Source organism: Python bivittatus, unplaced genomic scaffold (genome assembly GCF_059951505.1).
Source record: "Python bivittatus isolate LINGU-HERP-01145 unplaced genomic scaffold, Pbiv_v1 ctg000610_np1212, whole genome shotgun sequence".
In the NCBI taxonomy this organism is placed as follows: domain Eukaryota; kingdom Metazoa; phylum Chordata; class Lepidosauria; order Squamata; family Pythonidae; genus Python; species Python bivittatus.
Window position 1 is genome coordinate 17,631,528 of NW_028277088.1, and position 19,293 is coordinate 17,650,820.

The 19,293-nt window shown below is 38.3% G+C and overlaps 1 protein-coding gene across 12 annotated transcripts in view; it reads right to left on the minus strand.

Annotated features, from left to right (window-relative positions):
- The window catches only part of KIAA1217 (KIAA1217 ortholog), a 382,394-nt gene that overhangs the window by 297,678 nt on the left and 65,423 nt on the right, over positions 1-19,293 (minus strand). The gene's annotated exons all lie outside the window — the stretch shown is intronic.

Sequence of the window (19,293 nt, forward strand, 5' to 3'; positions counted from 1 at the left end):
CATAGTAAAAAAAAATCCCGTCTCTTAGAGTTGTTGATGAAAGTGGGAATTGGAATGCTTTTCCAAGATTATTTTAAGATCCTGATCCTATTTCTCTGTTTGCAGCTCTAAGACTGATAGCACTCCAACCACTTTGTTTACTTAACATTGGAGCTCTTCAGGTAGGTTGGACTACAATTCCCGCCATTTCTGTCCAGCGCTTCTGGAAGACATCAGGTTGGTTAAAGCTGGAACGTGCATTCCTGTTCTTTTATTCCAAATAAAGAACCAAGAGCTTCTGCCAATGGGCAGATCTTAATCATAACATACAAACAGCTCGAGATGCCATGCCAGGCATATGCATTCTAATGTTCAGATCTGGTTCATTATTTCAACATACCAAATCTCTTCTTTGTAGTTCTGAAAATAAATTTAAGTAAGAAAACAGGCGGGAACATACAGTACTGGTTTGAGAAGTGTGGTTCTAGCTCAATCTACGGTTTTCAGACCTGTGAGCAAGGCAGGTAAAATGCTATCTTCTGTGGCCCCATCTATCATTTCACAGACAAAATACTGCTACCTAACTAGGCAGTTCTTGTGGGGCAACAGCCGACTGCTGAAGTGGAGTAATTCTTTGTTACATGCAGGGCACAAAGCATATGCTCCATATTATATTAACAGTAGTCCTTGTCTAGCTAGGCTAGGTCCAGATGTTAATTGGGAGGTGACCTCAAGTTGACATGCTAACATTACAGTAATAGATTTGATCCAGCTGTTAGGTTTACTTGTTTATATTTTGCTCTGCACTGTATATAACACCCACTAACCAATTTATTGCATATCCAACTGAGTCAGATTACAGTTATTAGTCACGGCTGGATAAAATATCATTCCAAAGGGGGAAAAAACAAAAAACAAAAACAGTAAGAGCAATAGGCAGAAAATATCAACGTCAGGAAGTTGAATACCCTGAAGTCAGCCAAACCTAAGAATTGGCAATGAAGAAAGGACATATGTAATGCTATTTGCAGCAAAAGAAAAACGTATGTATTTTTGCAATGGCTGGGAAATCCAATCTTAGGAAATGTCTATTTTCACAGAATTTGGAATGGTCCTATGTTTATTGAAGTGCCAAATAAATAAATAAATCCGAAATAATTTTAAAATGTTTGGACCTTTGTTCCTGAACATCTGTGGTTGTGCTTATGTCATTTAAAACAATATTAAAGTGCTGATAATGTAGCATGTCCTATAGTTGCATGACAACTATAGAGTGAAATTCCCCTTGGACTCCCAGTTTTCATAGCCAATTGGGAGTCCCCGTGGACTCCCAGTTTCCAAAACCATAACCAATTGGGGTAATGATCAAATCATTGTAAAGCAAAATCCAGTGGGTGCCAGTTTCCCATCCAAGATGAAAAAAGTAATTTATGTTATTTCTTATATAAACTTTCTGTCAGCACTCTCCACATGTCCACAGAAAACAAGATGTGCTTGGCTACAATGACCAAAATCGTTAGGTTGATTGGGTATCAGAGACATCGGGGGGGTCAGAGGGCAAATGATGAAATGAATGTTGTGATGCAAGATCTGCCCTGCTTGCATGGGCATTATATAACATTGCAACAGCACAATTCTTGTTTCATCGTTTTGATGGAAGTATTGGATCCTGAGGATGCCTCTGTTGGGTGTATGGGGGTTGTGATGTAACACATTTGGAGAGTAACAGGTTGGGAAATGCTAGTCTACATTTGAGGTCAAAACCATATATTCAGTAGAGACTTGTCTGAGAAATCAGCTTGCTAGTAACATTTGTAAAAGCAACAAGGCTGTAATAGTGAAAAATCCACACGTGGGAGGTGGGTATTTATTTACCTCCTTACCTCTCTACTCTTTTTTACTGGAACAATAAAAAACTACATTTGGATTCCCATTTGGAAACAGAGTGAGGAATCTACAAGATAAAAGTAAAAATGGGGAGGAATTAATTCTTGTCTCTCTCTTCAACTCACACTCTGGAATCAAGAAACTCTTCAAATCCCTCTTTCCAGGAATGAACAGCAAAATTACCTTCAAACATGGACTCCTCCATCAGTCAACAAACACAGAAGAGAAAGAGATGGAAAGTGATTGAGAGAATCTTATTACAAATTTCAGTTAGTCTCCCCTAATCTGCACATACTATCAAATGTGCTGGGATTAGAAGATTTTGGCCCTGCTGTCTGGGAATGTTGGGAATTGTAGTCCTAACACATCTCAAGGACACCAGGCTGAAGGAGATTGCTTTAAAATGAATGAATGAATGAATGAATGAATGAATGAATGAATGAATGAATGAATAGATCCCAATAGATTTATAGTCTAGTCTATATGTGACCTTTAGAAAAATAACATTGAACAGAATCTCTGTATTTGTGGGCTAAACAATTGTCTGGAAAAAATGTCAACCAGCATCATCTTCTTTATAATGAATTAATGTCAGACATCCATATGTCTGCAACTTTAATATAAAATAATCATTCCTTATGAGACATAACAAGCATTTTTCTTATTTCAGTCCTAATCACAAAGTAAGCAATTTTGAAATGTTCCTCATAAATTTAGCATTGGCTCTGGGACAAAACAGTTATAATCTGTCCATTTCTCTTCTGTTTTTGCTAAAGAATAGAGTGGGGACTACGTCTCTCCATTTTCAGTTTTAGAAGGAAGGCAAAGCCAACTATTTCATTTACTTTTTATAGCTCTTAAATATAAATGCACAATTCCAGCCAATTGACTATTTCTGCATTTTAAGAAATTCCTGGCCCATTCCTTCATCTTCTTTCCAATCAAAAATAAAATCAAATAATTACCTCTCCTTCTGTGATTATTTAACTTAACGTGTTTCTTATCCAACAGAAGCTTAGTGATTCAACAATATAAAAATTACTGTCATGTGGGTTCTATTTTGCTTCTATTAGTGCAACTACCAATTCCCCAAAAATGTTTGGGAACAAGATAGGGAGGTATAAATTATAATACAAATGAGCAATACAATTACAGGAACTGGAACTAATTTCAAACAGGCTAGATTATCTTTAAGCTTGAACCTTCAAATATTTTTAAACATACTGAAGTCTCCTTCAAGTTATGCCCAAATTCTGGTGCCTTCACTGAGTTTTCTTGGCAACAATACTAAAATGGTTTGTCATTGAATTTTTCTGATTATTTTTTCCTTCCCAGTTTATCCTATAGCTTAATATTCTCTGGTGGCCTCCCATCCAAGTACTAAACTAGAGTGATCCTGCTTAGCTTCTAAACATAGACAGGTTGACAAGTTCCATCATATACTTGGCTGAAAAATATTCCTACATTTCCACTAAAAATCTGCAGGTTGTTTAAAAAATATCCAAAAATTTAGGAAGTAGCCAGAAGTGAGCTCTAATTTCTCTATGTAATATTTCCAATGTTGCAAGTATTCTGTTTAATGTAGCTCTCCCTCCAAGATATACCTGCATATGAAAATATTCCACAATTTGGAAAAGAACATTTAACGTTACAATAGAATCTTCAATATTTACATGGCTAACATCCTACCATTAATAAAAGCCAGCAGGATGTCACAGCATGATGCAGCTAACTCCTTAAGAAACCCCTCAGAAAATTCAAGAATGTCCATTCTACATTTTTATTAAATGTAGGAACACATTTTAAGTTTTTGAAGTACTATAGTGGCCCAATAAAATAATTAATTTTAAAAAAAGAGAGTAATTATTGAAATTATTTAAGGTAATCATTTAGGAATGATGATCTCCCACCCAAAAAATTAGCTCAGTACACGTTTCTTACCTGTTTAAAATAAGTGCTCTTTAGTATCTTTTAGCATTTTTACTTGGTATTATATCTATGCACAGTACAAGTTCTATTTTCCCTTTAGTATGTGAGTTTTAGTCACACTGCACTATTTAGCTTGCTCTATGCTACCATTACTATTCCCATGAGAAACATTTCTGCTGTTAAAAAGCAAGAGTCCAAAGCAAGGAAACAAGCAACATTCAATTGCAATTTTAATTCCTAATTAATTTCTAATCCCAAAGTTAACTACTACTAACTTTCACACACAAATCACCTATATTTAATTCCATTGCATGCCCACCTTCACCCTGAGGTCCCTTGCATATGGCCACCATCTTTGCCACCTTCCAGACTTACAATGATCATTTTTGCACTGCTACATGGTGCCTAGCAACTGTTCCCTTATTCCCTTCTTTGGGCCACCCATTGCTCCCTGATGCCAGCCAGTGGAAGTTGGAGGCCAAAAACAAGAGACAGAAAAGTCTGCTTCCATCCTGCATCTTCACCTCTCCATGATAGCTCTTGGCAATGGCAGATGGGGGAAGGAAGCCACTGGGGTGGGGTGACAGAGCCAAGTCCTCAGGTAAGAAGCTGAGTACAATGCTGTCTTGGCTCCTGGGAATGGAAATATCAGAGGTGAAAAGGGGGCTCCAGGAAAAGTGCTCTCTCTCTCTCTCTTTTTTGCCTTCAAGTCATTGTTGACCCCTAGCAACTGCCTGGACCAGTCCCTGCATTTTTCTTGGCAAGATTTCTGGAAGTGATTTGCCATTGCCTTCTTCTTGGGCTGAGAGAGAGTGACTGGCCCAAGGTCACCCGACAGGCTTTGTGTCTAAGGTGGGACTAGAACACACAGTCTCCCAGTTTCTAGTCTGCCACCTTAACCACTATACCAAACTGGCTCTCACCAGGAGAAGCATCGCAAAACTATCTATCAGTATGTCCTCTGTGTGTTGAAGGGGCTTAAATTTGAGATAACTGTTTGTTTGGTTTGTTTAAAATGTATCCTTTACTCCACATAAAAAGTACATCTCCCCACACTAATGACAAACACGATTTCCCCTAACAAGGATCATGAGCCTTTATCACCTTAACTCTAATCACAGACTGAAAAGATTGCTTCATTCCTCCAGTTTTCCCATAACAAGCTAACTCCTCCACTTTGAAAAACTCAGCACTTCGGAATGCCACTCAGCAAACGTTTCATCATCTGTTACTCATATCTCAAACAATACAGCCTTTCAAAGCAAAAAACTGCATTAAAGGTTTTGAAAGTGTTAGGAATGTGTGCATTTGATTTTAAGACAGTAAGAAGGAAGATAACTTTTCTCTTAAAACAAGTGGTGTTTGTTTAAAACAACCTTTAAAAATAAAACGTTTCTGAATTTATTACTGTGATTCTGGGATACAGGTACATGTATGCATCACTTTAAACCATCACTAATTTAATCACAGTATATTGTCCAAACCGGACTTGGCCAGGTTCACACAATATACTAATTTCTATACTCTGATTTTGTATCCTCTGTCAACCCTTTGCCCATCTAGTCACTTTGTATTTTCGTTGCATGCTCCATTACTTTGGGGGGGGGGTTCCCCCTTCTACTTGTGAGTTGTGTAGGTAAAGAGGTCATAACTATTGCCTTTTACTGTTTATATATTTTTTACATATATTAATATGGACAGATTATATTTATAACTACAGTGCTTGTGTTCACAGAAAACACATTAAGGCAAAAGAAGATTCCTTCAAGTCATCCTCACCTCCTGATGACTACATTTAATTTCCTGGGCAACAATATTGTTTGCCATTGCTTTTTTCTGGATTTTTTTCCCTACCTCCCGGTTTAGCCTACGCCTGGAATTAACCAAGTCCGCTCTGCTTAGTTCCTAAACCCAGACAAGGTCAGCCAGGCATGTTTTATACAAAACACCAAGTGTATTGTATGAATCCAGTTGTCATGATCCATTTTGAAATCCAAACTACAATCAGTGGAGGAGACGTTCATGAGATTTTCAGATTTACATGGCAGAACTTCTTGCCTTTTTCTTGTACAATGATTTCTTATCTTCACTGATATACTCAGCCCTTTGCCCATCTTGTTCCCTTGTATATTTGGTGGCATGTTACATTACTTCGTGGTGTTGTCTTTTCTTCTGTCTCAAGAACTGTCTGGGTGAAGAGGTTCTACTGCTTTATGGCAGTTACTATTTTTGATACAAATCTTAATCAGGAAATAAAGGTTAAAGGAAGACTGAGCTTTAATTGTTCTCCATCTAAAGTAGAAAATTACTGGGGGTTTTTCCTTTCTCCTTTCCTTCTAACCCACAACTTGGAATTTGTAGAATTGTAAATATGAGAGATCCTAGCTATTACATATTCAGCTTCTCATCTTATCTACTACAAATTTTGATCCCAAAATGTTCCCCTCCCTAAGTTCCCCTGTTTGCTTGGATTTATTATGGTACATGGTGTTCTCAGCTTTATACTTTTTGCAAATAATTTTTCTACAAAAACAAGAATTTAGGGAGATACTTTTATGTAATATACTGACCTTCTTGCATAATTTGGAATGAGAAGTGTCACCATATTGTTATCAACTTTACTCGTAATTATTAAATGCACTCATTTGTGGTTGTTTGCTTTGTTCACACATGCACCCTGTACCAGGGTGGATTTGGGTAAAGGTTTGAATAGACAAATATGAAATATGGTTACAACAAGAGAAGGACTGCCGTACTCAAAGCAGGCTAAAATAGCAGAGGGACTGTTCTAAAAGTTAGTTTCTGCAGCATATAAAAATATCAGAATGAAAATTTCTGATGAAAAAACACAAGAGATGTTCTCAGAGAAAGACATGTACCCAGAATAACAGCAGCTTCCCATGTGAAATGTGATGATATTCAGGTGGAAAAGTGCCAGGAGGTGTTGAAGATTGTCAGGCTAATACTGGCCAATCCTTGTCAAAAGTTATAAACGTAGGTGGGAACTGTAGCGCTTCAGGGTCTTCACACTGAAAGAGGTTCCAGGTAGAATGGATGTCCTACTTCGATTCTTCTCAAGCTCTAATTTAGCCTGGCTAGCTAAATGGTGTCTGTATGTACAAATAAGTGAAGAGTTTGGTTCAGACAGTGAATTAACACTGAAGAGATTTTACAGAAAAGTGTGGGATCCTAAATCAAATATATGTGAGTGAGTGAGTGAGTGAGTGAGAAAGAGAGAGAGAGAGAGAGAGAGAGAGAATGATTATATCAGGATTTCCTAAACTCTTTGGGCTCGGGGGCACACTTGGAATTTTAAAATTTGCTGTGGGCACGTACACAAAATGGATGCTGAAGGTCTTAGCTATTCACAAAACAGATGTTTTGCTGAACATAAAAAAGCACCAATTTACCTCAATGCTATCAGCCGCATCCTCCAGCCATACTGCCATGTTCCCACCAGGATGGTTTAATACTGCTATTTAAATATAAAATCTTCAAGTTGAGCTCAGTTCTTAGCCTCTTTATAGATATATCAATGTCAGTTTTCTTGGTAACAATGTAGAAGTGGTTTACCAAGGTGACTTCTTGAGATGCTTTCTAGACTTTGCAGTCTAGCTTATGGCCTAGGTGTTCCATGGACACTTCCCATCCATATACCAAACAGGCCTAACCCTGCTTAGCTTTTGAAGCCAAATGCTAGGCAGATGCTGCCACCTGCTGAGACCTGCTTGCCTTTGTCATTTTTTTCCCAGACAGATGGGCTCACTTCCCCAAACCACATGGGACTGCAGTTGCTCATCAATGTTATTTTCTACAAAATGTATGGGTCCCATTTGGAAACCAGAAAGAGTCTCACAAAGATGATGCTGAAGTTTAAAGCTTTGCCTTGAAGCATGTCAATTCTCATTCTTAAATAATATTTTTCAACTACAAAAGTCAAGGGAGACCTTGGGAAATGCTAAAGGGAGTATCTGTGGGCACTTTGCCCCACCCAGGCACAATGTTGGGGACTCCAAGATTACACTGGAGAAAGGCAGAAATATTTCACTTTCACTAACACAGTCTAGAACAAAAAAAAATCATACTTCAGTGCTCTTTACTCTGAGGAAGCTAGCCCTTGGGAACAAAAATTACATCCGCTGAACTTTGCCTTTTATCTGGCACAAATCAATCCTAGGTAAAAAGAAGAAACTGGCTCTGATTCTAGAAAGTGATTTAGTGTGTGCTTTCATAAGCCCCTGAAATTAAAGCTCAAATTTATATTTATAGATCTGGCTTTAGAAAATAGACTGTTTGCTGTCTTGACCAGCTTTACGAGGGCCAATGTCTACAGGAGTTAATGCAGAGCAGAATCATTGTCAACTTTAAAAAGGTTGCTTGTGGGGTGGGATAAATGGTGAAGAGGAGTCCATTTCATTTAAATTCTGAAAGTCTGAAATGCTGACATATTTTAAAGAGCAAGCAAATAGTGAATTGCTCATGGTTATATCACCTTGTCAATAATTTATGCAATATTATTACAGATACATACAGAAGTACTGCTTCTGAGGATATAGCACACCTTAAACATCTCAAGTCCTTGAAGTGGCTGGCCCAACACAAACCAGTCTTCCAACTAGAAAAGTATCTAACAACTCCTTTACCCCAATATCTTAGAAGAGCTTTCACCAGAGCTCGTTTCGACCAGTTAGACTCTATGGTAAGCTATGGGAGATTTCAAGGAGTCCCGTATGAAGAAAGACTATGTATTTGTGGCGCCCCAGCTATTGAAGATACTGCAACACATCCTGTTTGATTGTAGATTATATTCAGTAGAGAGGACTGACCATTTAGATTTATATTTAAAAAATAAAAAATACTGGAGCGGCCAGCAGAAACTTTCCTACTTTTTACAGGGCAAGAATCTCCGTATCACCAGTAAGACTGCACTCTTTATATCAAACGCAGTTATAAAGAGGGCAGATTATTTAGATCAGATTGGTGTTGACTGCAGGGGTGATGGCTTGACATGAACTTGTATCATAGTTTTAGTTATATTTATATTTTTATTAATTCTTACTTGTATGTTTACAACGGCATTTATTTTATTTTATCATTTCCTTTATACTTGATATGGTCAATAGACTCAATCAATGAAGTTGAAAGTACTGCAAGTTGCAACAGCCACAGGTACAGTGCAACCTTATTTTGTAATCTTTTCCCCACTAGGGAAAACACGTACAGTAGTTCCTCATTTATTCACAAAAGCCCAAGCATTTCTATGTGCTAATCGAATAATAAAAATTCCTAAATCAGCCAGGTCCGGCTTAACATAAAGTTTAGGAGTTTCCTCAGCAATATATAACGATCTAAATTTCTAACCTATTTATCTTATTTATTTGCAATACTTACAGCCAACAGTCTTATACAAGAGTCCAGCAGTGGGGTCCACAGAACGTGGTTTAAAAAAGTCAGGATGGTAGCGACAACAGTACAACTGACGCCCATTAAAAACAGAGCTTCAATCACACCGTTGTAGCTACCATTTGGCTTTCTGGCCACACCCTACAAACCTCCTGGAACCCTACATAGAGATTTATCCATAGGGGTGTAAAGAGTAAGGAAGATGGCCTGGATGGAGATATGCAGGAATAAGTTACCTATGCAAAAGAGGCCGAAACACTTTTTAAGTCCAGATCTATGAGATAACATTCAGAAGTGCCTCAGGCAGACATCTCCCTAATTAACTGGAGTATAAGGAGGAGGTCCAGCACAGACTTGCAAAATTCTGTTATTATAGCCAATCTCAGTAGAAGTAGTTTTGGCTTCCTTCCGGTGGAGTTAATTTTCTGGTCTGGTCTACCTAGTGGGGCTGACAAGGGCTTGCAGCAATGGAAAAAGAAGAAAAGCTTTTCATTTTAGTATTTTCTTTCAGGAACCAGAGAACAAAGCAAACTTCTTCCATTAGTTCCCTTTGCTGTTGTTTAGAAATACGGGTTCTGAGTAAGACAGCTGTATTTGCTTCAGCGTGGCACTTTGTGCTGCTCAGACACCACAGTTTGTTTCACAGCAGGAGAATCATGTCAATTCTATGTGTGCAGAGACTGGAAATGTTTGGGGAAGGCGTAGAAGTGACACAGCACCTTTAGAACAGTGAGGCAGCAGTCCTCAGTTAATGACAGTAATTGGAACTGGAATGTCCATTGCTAAGTGATGCGGTTGTAAAGTGCAACTTCACGTGGCTGCATCACTCAGTGACGGCAATCCTGCCACTCCCTATTGTTGTCACTGAGCAAGGATTGTGGGTTATTAAGTGAGTCCCAGGTAGCTCACAAGCAAGCTGGCAGGCAGGCAGGCAGGTAACTGGCCACTGCTGTGCGGGGCAGGGTGTGTGGGTGGCCAGCAAGGCATGGCGTGGGTGCAAGCACTGGCAGGCTGGGGGTGGCTGCCACTGGGTGGGGGAGAGTGTGAGTGACTGACCAAGCAACTTGCGACCTTCCCTGCTCGCTATCCCCTCGACTTTGCTTGTGGGAAGCTGGCAGAGAAGGTTGGAAATGGCAATCACATGACTGCAAAATGCTCCAACCATCGTAAGTGCAAGATGGTTGCCAAGCACCCAGATTAGAAATATATAGGCTATGTTCATAAATAGTGCTAAGGCATAATGTGGCTTGTTTGCTTTGGGCTTAGAATGATAAATAAACCCACCTATTAGAGCTTTTTGCTAATGTGAAGTAAACCACAGGTAAGTCTCTAATACATCAAAGGGCCTCATTACTGTAACTACAGTACACAAGATCGACTGAGTAGTCCTATTTATTAAATGACGGTCTCAAAACCTCAGCTGCCCACTTCTGTCATGACTAGATTGCCAAAGGAGTACAATCTACTGAGTTCTCTTTGAAACCTGGAGTCGTGGTTCCGATGTGTCACCTCTAGATTGAAGGCAGGACCATGAGAACACCAAGACTGTCTCCAGGAGCAGAAGTAGGTTTAAGCCAATGTATGGTAGGGCTCATTGTCTGCACCAGAAATAAGCTATTTGGTGTTTCAGCCTACAGTTCCCAAAATCCCATCCTGGTTGGGGCTGTTGGAATTTTAAGTTGAAGAGAATCCCCTGTGATCTAGGGCAACTCAAAGTCAGTTTTCCCAGCTTTCTGAACAAAGTCTTTTGCAGTATGATGTGGGTATATTGGGGACTGAACTTGGGACCTACTTCCTGGGAATAATGCCCTCTAGCAATGGCCTTTCCCCCTTTTTGGCCACCTTCTATTTATTTCCAGTTTGCCAATCCCAAAATGCATGGCAATATGCGCCATTCTTTCAAGTGTATCCAATTAAACCATTCAATTCCTGGCCATGTTTATTTCCACCTTATAAAATAATAATAAATTGCTTTTAAAATAATGTTTGGCTAACAATTATAGCTTTTACCATTGTTAATTTGCTCCAACACTTAAAATCTTCAATGTGAATTTTAAAAAAACTTCTTTGAGATAGCATGACTTTAACACGTCGTACTGACCAATGATTATCTTATTCCGCTGGTTACTGAACACCAGCAAGAACAAAAGGAGTGTTTGACTCAGCTGTCCAGGAATTAATATCAAGATATGTCTGTTGAGTCAAAGGAAACATACTAGACATGGTTAAAGTATTACATAAAGCAGAGAAAAACTGACTTAAACTGAAACCCATTTTGTTGTCTAAGCAAAGTATTAATTTACACTTAACATTTCTTTTGCATTTTCCTCTATAACTCCTGGAGAATTCTCCACCTGGGAATACTCAGGTAAATAGTCCCATCAACTTCATTCTCAGCAAGTATCAGCCCTTTGAGGTAGTCCAGGCAGGAAACCAAAACCATGAGTACTAACACTAACTTTATTGTAAGCGTATTGTAATTGCTTCCCCCCTCCCCTGCCTCTACTTTCCAGAGAACTAGGGAGGGTCCCTTCTGAGATGCTTTCTCCACCTCCATTCCTTCTGTGGGATGAGATCTCTCGTGTCCAACCATTGCCCTGGCTGGGCTCTTCTTCCTGTCTCCCAGGGTTATTCTCAGCTCATTGCAGCAAACCAGTTGGAGAATTCTGGGTTTAGGTCCAGGTTGGACACCACACAAAATACTAAAATATTGCTAAAGGAAGCAACCACTTTGGTATCTTTCCAACAGATATTTCTTTGCTTAGCTTACTGCTTCTTACTTCCATCAGTGTGAAATATCAGTGCATTTTTTAATTTAATTTTAAATATTTCCGATTGCCCTACACCCAAATGATTCCAGGAAAGTGTACAGAAATGTAAATAAAACCAACCACACAAACATATAAATATGATACAATGCAAAGAATAATGGTATCAGAATATGACAAACAATTAAAAATGGAGTATAAAACCAGTGAAATTCATTGGGCAAAAGAAAGATGTTACTTCTTATGCTGAAAAGCTTCCAAGGTCATTGCCAAATATGCTTTTTCAGGGAAGCCTTCCTTCCAGACTCTGGGAACCAGAGAAGGAATAGTGTTTTCATTTGGGTACACATAACATTAGATGGTTAGATAGCATCACTGAAGCAATGAGCATGAAACTGAGCAAACTCAGGGAGGCAGTGAAGGACAAGAAGGTCTTGCGCAATATGGTTCATGGGGTCACGAAGAGTCGGACACAACTTAACGACTGAACAACAACAACACATAACACAGGAGGCAAGAGCCAGTTGGGTATGGTCATTAAGGCACCAGGCTAGAACCCAGTCCCACCTCAGCTATGAAGCCAGCTGGATGCCCTTGGGCTAGTCACTCTCTCTCAGACCTAGGAAGAAAGCAATGGCAAACCACTTCCAAAAGATTAACAAGAAAATTTCAGGGACTTTTTCAGGCAGCACAAGGAGTCAAGACTGATTTGAAGGCACCCAAAAATAAAAATATAAAAAATACAGAAGTCAGCAAACTATTTTGGGCTCCAGAGGTCTTCCCCAAATTTCCCAGAAAAGCTGCTAAATCTCATTTCAGATGAATTATAGCAGTTTTCAACATTCTGGTGGAAGGCAGCTAAAAATTCTGCAGTACTTGAGAGTTTCGAATCAAGTTACTGCTATTGTTTTTAAATTTAATGTTGGTGAAACAGGTATCACTAGAAGTGACTGTAGGTGGCTGGGCAATTGCAGGCATTCTGTTGCTGTCCCTGCCATTCTGCATATCTCCTATGACCATACTTAGAGAAGGACCTCATCCGAAGTTCTGAAGACATGTAGAGTTTGGTATGAGAAATGATCATCCTTCTGATATTTGTGTCCTTGTAAATTCCAGTCCCTTGAATTGGGATCATAATGTTTTCTTCTGGGATAACTCAGCTGAGGTATATCAAAAAATGTTTTGAAGAAGTTGTTCTTTCCGGTGATTCTGAACTACAGAAAAATTCTATCTCATCACCAAAGGATTATTCACTTTTGCTTATGATGGCTTATACACAATCAACCTACACAAGTTCATTTGGAAATCGTCCCTGTACATTAAATAGTAGTTAGCCCCAGGTCACCATTCATATGAATCCAGAATTACTTTGCTTCTTCCTATCTGCAGCATCTCATAATAGAGCTTCCATTTAAAACCAACATACAAAAACAAAGATTTGCAAGAACTAGCACAGAATAAAAGCAAATAAAAGAAGTATACCAGCTTTTTCGTAAGGCACAAAAGAAATCAAAACAAGAGAAACATGGACTTGTAGAATAAGATATACAATAGGATTTCTTGCAGATCTTGAAGATATACCAAGATTGGGGCATGTACACACTGCGACTGCCTCTGGCTTTTGCTACAACAGACTTCTGCTATGCAAGTGCACCACACCTTCCCATGGTGAACTACAGGGTCTGAAGGGAAATTCTACTGGTTCATGAACACAAGGAGAAGTCTACACACATTCAGATCAACCTATGGAGAACTTCCAGTCAAACTTTGTCATTCAGTACAAGAATCAGGAACTAGAAGGACCAGGTTCAGTATACACAGGGACAATAAGAAGCAGGTCCTACATAAGTAGCTCCATTCTGTTCCTATTTTCAACTCTTCACACGTTCAAGCAAAGGTCCTGACAGGCTTGTGGCCAATGTGATATGAATTTCTGTAACATATGGAATAAAGTTCTCAAGTGGAAGAAGGGAACTTTTGCTTAATTATACCACATTCATACAGCTTACTAAATACAAAATGCTTTAGCTTGTCTAAATATGAAACAGTTTGGCCATGGAACAAATAGTTTTCCATATGTTTCATTCCCTTGCATCTCAAATGCAATCCCAAAGATATATGTTACCCACAGTGATGTGCACTTTGGAAGAATTAGGAAACCTGTTGTTGGTCCTACAAGCCTAATGACAAGCAAAGAGAATGAACCCTGCAATAAAATAATGGATTCCTATGCTTGGAATTTATTACCACCTTGTGCAATAAAATAAACACATTTTTCTTTGAATTGCCCTGAAAAATGTCCATAAGGCTGGCACTGGTGATAGGTGGGAAAAAGGGATACAAATTCCATTCTTCCTTCATGTTTGTTACAAATGATCTGGTTCAAACCAAGCAGTAACGGCAAAAGTTATAATTGCTGAAACACCTCCAATTAAACTATCAGATCAAATTCACTCCTTGTACAAAATGATAGGGGTTTTTTTGGTTAAGTTCCCTTAAGGGATTGCTCAATTGGAAAAAGAAAGTAAAACATTAAGGTAGAGGTGGACAACCTACAGCACTTCAGATTTTGCTGAACTACAACTTCTAAATTCCCCACATTATGAGAGATTGTGGACGATGGGAGATGAGGCATTTGGAAGTTTAACCCAGTAGAAGCAACTCAATCCAGCTGTGAGAGACATGGGACCATAGAATTTCCAAGAGACTCTACCTTAATTAGCTCACTGAGCTGGGAATTTTCTCTTACTGTTTTCAAGATTCTATATCCACCCCAGACTAGCATTAAATATCTCTTCCTAAATTCCATTTTATTCTTGCTGCTTTGGTCTGGCCAACTGCATGGGGCCTTCATCTCTGGAACACTATCCTTGAAGCACTAGGTTAAATTGGATCTCTCCATCCAAGAGTAAAGACACAGCAATCAGAAGACATCTAATTTTGAATACCCTCTTCCCAACCTCTGGGAAAATTCTGCAGACTATATTTCTCCTGAAGGGGAAAAGAGAATGATTCACTGAATGATCCCTGAACATGCCATGAGAAACTCTGGATCCACAGGCTCCGAAGTCCTCTCTTTCCCTGGGCAAGACCCTCCACCCAGGGAGAATTTTATTCTAGTCATGGAACTGACATAATTTCCCACCCATGGCTTTCTATGGGAGGAATATGGTTAAAATGCCAGTGGATGGAGAAGAGGAAGAGGTTGCTTCTGCTGGGTCACACCAGTACAGCTTTGGTACAAGCTCTCCAAAGTGGAAAGCAAGATTTTCCTACCTGGTATTCTTCAATTAGTGACAGATTATGGCTGCTATTAACTTTTGCCTTTAAAAACATTAAAAATCAATTACCTACTATTCCCAGTCTTACAGCAAAGCAGTGCCAGCACAAAGCACACATATTTGAATTCTCACACACAGTGTCTGCCAATGTTGACTGGCGACAGTTTGCACCACAGAAGGAGTATTTTAATCATGCAACATATTTATTTCAGTTCCTAAAAAATCTGGGTTCCCATATGTTCTACAAGCACCCCAGAACTGTTACAGGGAGGTGGGATTGAAAACAAACCAGATTAAAGCAGTATTACTTTGCAGAACCCATTCTGACAGCCAGGAGTGTTTGCTGTTACAGCTAATTGTTGTGTGCCTAGCAGTATGAAACTGTATAAGGCACTGACATTTGTGCGCACACACGCATACACACACACTTTTTAGACAAAAAATGGTACAGTCATATTGACACAGCTGTAGGTGTTCTGTACGTCTCCTGCTCTCTAGCCTGGTGCCTCAACCACTAGACCAAACTGGCTCTGCCTCAAACTGGCTCAGAATTTGCAAAGATACATGAAAAAACAGGAGCACATTTCAAGCAGTGGAAGAAATTCTGCATTTCCCAGTTTCTTCATAATTAATCTAAAAGATTACACCCAGACTTGTTTTTTGAGTAGACCAGGAGTACCCAGTCTATGGCCTCCAAAACCTCAAATGTTGTTGAATGAAATCCTCCAAGAGTTGCCAGTTAATTGTCACAGAAGCAGGAAAATAGTAAATATACGGGAAGTAACAACATTATTTGCATTTAGATGAAGTCAAACCAAATCTAACTTTTGTCTTAGTCTCACCCAATTTTGGTAGGGGCTCACCCTCAAATGTTTGAAGGCCAAGTGTCATTCTCAGAACAAAAAGGGATGAACAGGCATCTTCAAGATCAATGGGACTTAAGTTATCTATTGTGTAATGGGGATGCTAAATTATTAACCGCAACATTGGCCAGGAGATTACAGAATGTAGTAACATTTATCATTCACCCATCTCAGTCTAGATTTATAAAAAATAGATGTCTCTGATAATATTCATCTACTGAATTATACCTTGAATATCATAGCAGATAAATTAGAATCAGCTATTCTAGTGCTCCCCTTCATGGATCACTGACTAAACAACAACAACAAATTCTAGTCCTGTTAGAAACTGAAAAGGCCTTTGATACGGTTCAAATTAAATGTATGAAGTGTATTCTAAGAGGTTGTAGGTTTCCACCATCTTGGATTACAATCTAGTTTTCTTTATCCCATGGCCAAATTCATCCAAAATGGTTTTCCTTTTCAACCCATTAAGTTACATTGTGACACCCGCCAAGTATGTCTCCTATCTCATTTCTAATCTGGTCCTTGAATCTCAAGATATGATGGTACTTGATACTACTATGCATATAGTATCCAATGACATTTCAGATCATCATTTTTATTAGCAAGTTTGTTAAGGATGCACAGCAATGTGGTTTATCTACTGGTTATACTATTAATTGGAAAAAATTAATTTGCTGCCTTTGGGATCTACAGTATCTACAGATTACTGCAAGAAATTGTGATATACAATTTTTACAGATGCTAAAAATACCTAGGTTTTTATTTTTCTTGAAATATATCACAATATGTTGAATTAAGTATAGATCTAAAGGTATAATTTATGAAGATATGGCTCAGTGCTTAAAACTTCCATAACTTCACATATCTTCACATACTTCTGGGATAAGATCAATGTAAATAAAATGAATATTACATTGAGACTAACGTATATTTTAAGTGGGATTTCAATGTTAATCCCTATTAGATACTTTATACAGACAAACTAATAAGAAAAAATTAAAAACAGGCCCAAACCCCTCAAAGATCTTTGGCCAAACTGAGGTTGCTTTACAGTGAACACACATTTAACCTACCAGATTTTCAGTTTTATCCATGGGCTGTTATTTTAACATGTATATTCTTCTGCGATGAATTGCCCTCTTTAGACCTATTTAAACACTAAGTATGTAACCCCTCCGAAATCTTGGCATGTTTTTGGGTCTAACTATAGCAAATAAGGATCTTCATTTCCAGCACTGACAGCTGCTAGACTTATTTGGTCATTAATACGTAAATGATTAAGCTTTGATCCAGAATCACATGAGAAACTGACACTATGGAATAATCCAAATTTGAAGACAGCAGGGCAGATGTTCTACTGCAATGCTTAGGCCAAACAAGGTATAAATACTTTAAACCAGTTGATTTATAATGTTTGTTTAAAGACGTTAAGTGACTGCATTCTGAATATGATTCATGTATAAAATCCACTCAGCAATATATACAACTGAAAGATGCAATGACAAAACAGATGTTTTAGCCCAGATGTTTCAGTGGCCTCAGAGATAGATGGAACCTTAGGATCTTTAAGCCATGCAGCATTTGAAGGGAAGCCAACAATTCAATTTTACATGGAATTAAAAAATAGACTGAAGATTAGCATTAGTTATATGCCTGAACTGTGGAACAAAGAATTGAAATATTGAATCTTGGAAAAACAATGGGTCCAGGGGTTTTAAAAAATGTAAAAATGATTTCTTATTATTTAAGAAATAATACATCAGAAAATGTTATTTTGTGTATACAATATTTGACCCCTCAAAAAATGTTTTAAAAAGGTTGGACATCAGATATTTTTGGCTGGAGTTGTAAGAAATTTTAGGACTCTAAAATTTGAGGGCATATGATTTGGTCTTATCCAGATATCGTTCTGGTTTGATTTCAAATAACAGTATATGTTAACACAATTTTGAAAACAAATATAATAGCTAAAGATGTAAATGTGATGTTAAACTACATTCCTAAAATACAGAATCTGTCATTTTATGATGAGCTTTGGCTCTACTGAGCCTGGAGCTCAGCAAAGAGGATAATCTTATATAAATGGAAAGCAGTGTATCTTCTTGATATTAAAGAAAAGTGGAGATATGAATCTGTTATCTGTTTTTGAAAAATCTTTGTATTCTAAAAATTAGAAGATGAAACAACATGTTTTGATATGCTTAGATTTAATGGCAAGCTTTGATAAGCTTCAGGACTGGATTAATTACTGTGATACATGGGGATATTACATGGATCTCTTTTTTATTCATTATTTTTTTTTCCTTCTGTTTAGTTTATTTAACCATTATACTGTCTGTAGGGTTTTCTTAACTGTATAACCATTGCTGTATTTTTGTATTCTGCTTTACAAAAAAAAATAATAAAAAAAAATAATAACTCAGAGCGTAAGACCACCTCCATCAAACCTGCCACCAACCTGTTTCCTAACATGGCCAAACAGATCCCTCTTGATCATAATAAGCTATAATAGCAGCAATTCCCTTCCATTCCTGTTCCCACAGCAACTAGCTTTTAAAATCAAAATGTCTCCAATATCAGAGGGCAAGATTTATTTATAATATTTTATCCTGCTTTTTAAGGAAAAAAAACACTCAACAACTAAATGTGCCTAATACTTTTTTTTAAAAACTACCAAGTTAGCTGGCGTTACTATAGCCTGTGCCATTGCTCAGAGTATCTTCAGCTGTACTAGTCGTTCTGGGGTTCTGCTGGAGTGTCAGGGTTCAGATGTTGGAGTGGGACATCGGAGGCCCTGTTTCATATCCTCATACAGCCACAATGCTTACCCTGGGCCATTCACTTCTCAACCCAACCTACCTCACAGCACTGTTCTGGGGATAAAAAGAAGAAGATCCAACATGTGCACCTCCTCCCATTCCCATAGAAGGGCAGGATATAAAAGCCAAAATTGTAGTAGTAACAATAATATTAAGGCTAAGAAAATAATACCAGAGAGAGAAAAGAGCTTTGTTTTGTCTACTTGTTCTTCACAAGAACACTTTTCTCAGTAATTATCATGCCTCCTCTGGAAGATTCCTCATTGGAGGAAGAGGAGGAATTACAGGACTAATCCCAAGAAAATCTGGCAACCTTTGGAAGGTGAGCCAAGCAGTGCCTCTCCCAGGTCCAAGAGAG